The following is a 3,805-nucleotide window of genomic DNA, read 5'->3' as shown; positions in this document are numbered from 1 at the left end:
AACTGGAATGGCCTGAAAAATCCTTATCTCCCCCATCCTTTCTTTAAAACCTTGTTCCATCCAGTTGGAACTAGAAAGAAGGAGAATGAACTAATTCACACTGAGTTGCTGGTTATTCGCTATTTCCAGGAATATTTGTGTTTTAAAAATGGACTCGATATGGTCTTTGAGCTGAGCCGAGGTGGTCGCTTGTAGCGCAGCCTCCCCACAGCCGCGGATCCCCGCTTAAGCCTCCTGTGGAAGCCCTGGCCCACTTTGCATTTCTCCCTTTGTCTCATAACCATGTCCGCCAACGAGAATGCACATACACCACCTGTCCGTCTTAACAGATTCAAGAGCAAGGGAAAAGACAGTACAGAAATGAGGCGTCACAGAATAGAAGTCAATGTGGAGCTGAGGAAAGCTAAGAAGGATGATCAGATGCTGAAGAGGAGAAACGTAAGCTCATTACCTGATGATGCTACTTCTCCGCTTGAGGAAAACCGCAACAACCAGGGCACTGTAAGTTGGTCTGTTGATGACATTGTCAAAGGCATAAATAGCAACAATGTGGAAAATCAGCTCCAAGCTACTCAAGCTGCCAGGAAACTACTTTCTAGAGGAAAACAGCCCCCCATAGACAACATAATCCGGGCTGGTTTGATTCCAAAATTTGTGTCCTTCTTGGGCAGAATTGATTGTAGTCCCATTCAGTTTGAATCTGCTTGGGGACTCACTAACATTGCTTCTGGGACATCAGAACAAACCAAGGCTGTGGTAGATGGAGGTGCCATCCCAGCATTCATTTCTCTGTTGGCATCTCCCTATGCTCACATCAGTGAACAAGCTTTATGGGCTCTAGGAAACATTGCAGGTGATGGCTCAGTGTTCCGAGACTTGGTTATTAAGTAAAGTGCAGATGACCCATTCTTGGCTCTTCTTGCAGTTCCTGATATGTCATCTTTGGCATGTGGTTACTTACGTAATCTTACCTGGACACTTGAAATCTTTGCCGCAACAAGAATCCTGCACCCCAGTTAGATGCTGTTGAGCAGATTCTTACTACCTTAGTTCGGTTCTTGCATCATGATGATCCAGAAGCATTAGCAGATATCTTCTGGGCTATTTCCTACCTTACTGATGGTCCAAATGAACGAATTGACATGGTCGTGAAAACAGGAGTTGTGCCCCAACTTATAAAGCTTCTAGGAGCTTCCGAATTGCCAATTTTGACTCCTGTACTACGAGCCATAGGGAATATTGTCACTGGTACAGATGAACAGACTCAGGTTGCGATCAATGCAGAAGCGCTTGCCGTCTTTCCCAGCCTGCTCACCAATCCCAAAACTAACATTCAGAAGGAAACTACATGGACAATGTCAAACATCGCAGCTGGCCGTCAGGACCAGATACAGCAAGTTGTGAACCATGGATTAGTCCCATTCCTTGTCAGTGTTCTTTCTAAGGTAGATTTTAAGACACAAAAGGAAGCTGTATGGGCTGTGACCAACTAAACCAGCGGTGGAACAGTTGAACAGATTGTGTACCTTGTTCATTGTGGTGCAATAGAACCGTTGACGAACCTCTTAACTGCAAAAGATACCAAGATTATTCTGGTTATCCTGGATGCCATTTCAAATATCTTTCAGGCTGCTGAGAAACTAGGTGAAACTGAGAAACTTGGTATAATGATTGAAGGATGTGGAGGCTTAGACAAAATTGAAGCTCTGCAAAACCATGAAAATGAGTCTGTGTATAAGGCTTCATTAAACTTAATTGAGAAGTATTTCTCTGTAGAGGAAGAGGAAGATCAAATGTTGTGCCAGAAACTACCTCTGAAGGCTATACCTTCCAAGTTCAGGATGGAACTCCTGGGACCTTTAACTTTTAGATCATGTAGCTGAGGTATAAATCTGTTGTGTACTATGTTTGATATTTTGTCTTCCTGTTTCTCTACGAAGAACTCTTTCTAAATGTGGTTTATTATTGTAGCACTTTTTACACTGAAACTATACTTGAACAGTTCCAACTGTACATACCGTATGAAGCTTGTCCTCTGGCTACGTTTCTTATTTCTATGTGGAATTTCATATCTTGCAGCCTCCTGTAAATAAACATTAAAACCCACCCTTTAAAAAAAATAGACTCTACTTTACTTTAAAGGAAGGGTGGGCAAGTCATAAGCCTGCAAGCTAAACCTAGCCCACACCTGTTTATGCACAATTTTCAAGCAAAGGATGATGTTTCTATTTTAAATGTTAAAAAAGAAAACAAACAAAGAACATGTGATGAAGACTAATTGGCCTGTTAAGTCTGAAAAATTTACTATTTGGATCTTTATAGAAAAATTTTTCTGGCTCCTCACTTAAAGCAAAGATTATCTAATGGTGGAAATGAGAATATTAATAATAGGCTAGGGACACTGATTTTGAAGCAGGGATTCTCATCTTGTTCAGGGGGATATTCTAAAATCAGAGAGATAAACAGAGAATAAAACCAGGTTAGAAAGCTGAAGCCAATGATGCCTAAAGGGCCATTGGCAGGAGAGTGTTCAGGACGAAAGAGCTGAAAACAAATGTAATGAGGCGTAAGCATGTTAGGGCAGAAGAGGTGGTTCTGGAAGGGTTGCCAAACACATCCTTCTGATACATATTATTTTCCTAAGGGCCCAGAAGCTGGGAAGTCTTCAAAAAAACAAAGGCAAGTGTGTATGGAGTGTGCAATTGTGAATTAAAACCATGTAAAACTGACCTATCTGGGGACATAATTTTTTGTTCTTTTCTTACCTTCATATGCTGGTATAAAAAAAGAGGACTGGGGGTTTGAATGATGTCTTCTAAACAAGACATTCCTGTCTTTGCAATATTAAATGCTAATGAAATTGGCACTTGATATGTCCTGGAATTGAGATGAAGAAAATAGGTTAAAGTAACATGAGTAAGAAGCTTTATCCCAGAAAGGACTGGAAAGGTGGAAATGAGTTTCTGAAGGAGTGTGTAGAGTTTCTCTTCCTGGAGCCACCTTACAGGAGCCTGTTGTATCCAGGAGTAAGGTCTTCCTGGCACCTGTGAATTCAACTTGGCATTTCTGCCTCCTGGAACCCCAGCAGAGCCCTGGGAGGCAGGCTTCTGCCAAGTGTCATGGCCTGGTGTTTCCACTATGTGCTCCCATGCATCTTTGTTTCGAAGGGAAGATTGGTGGGTGGGGTGCTTTCGTCTGGGAGACAGTGGGTGGTAAGAGTTTCCAGGAGGACAGAGACAGACTGATTGGCCCAGCTAGTTAGTGAGCATGGTGTTAATGAGGCCAGGTCATATCCTGGTCTCCCACCACACCCAGCCAGCAGTCTCCTTTCAGGGGTCACAAATTTCACTCTTCCCCAGAAAGGAAGAGCCAAGAAAGAGGGTGGGGATAACTCCACGCGAAACAGTCTTCTCTGCTGAAAGAAGAATCCTGCTGGTGGAGGGTTCTTGGCACCTTCTTTCCTTACGTGTATCATTTCTCATTCACTCGGGAGATGAACACAGAGGACACTGCATTCATTAGTTTGGACTGCTTAACAACCTACCCCAAAAACTCATGGCTTAAAACAGTAACTGTTTATTTAACTCACCGTTCTTTGGGTCAGCTGAGCAGTTCTTCTGTCTTAGGACATCTCGACTGATCATTTCCCCGCTTGCTTATGCATTTGCAGACAGCTGGAGAGTCAGCAGGAGACGGATGATCTAGGGTGGGCCCACTTACACAGTCCAGCAGTTGCTTATTTGTCAGTCAGGGTGACGGGGGACATAGGACTTTGTGTCTCTTATTTTCCAGTAGGCTAGCTTCA

General features: G+C 43.1%; 1 pseudogene; it reads left to right on the top strand.

Moving 5' to 3' along the window:
- Positions 1-282: 282 nt before the first annotated feature.
- LOC101040105 (importin subunit alpha-1 pseudogene) lies at positions 283-1,920 on the top strand (annotated as a pseudogene).
- The last annotated feature ends 1,885 nt before the right edge of the window (positions 1,921-3,805 follow it).

The sequence above is a fragment of the Saimiri boliviensis genome, chromosome 5 (assembly GCF_048565385.1).
Source record: "Saimiri boliviensis isolate mSaiBol1 chromosome 5, mSaiBol1.pri, whole genome shotgun sequence".
NCBI classification, from domain to species: domain Eukaryota; kingdom Metazoa; phylum Chordata; class Mammalia; order Primates; family Cebidae; genus Saimiri; species Saimiri boliviensis.
Note: the sequence above shows the minus strand (reverse complement) of the source record. Positions and strands in the feature narration are given on the sequence as shown.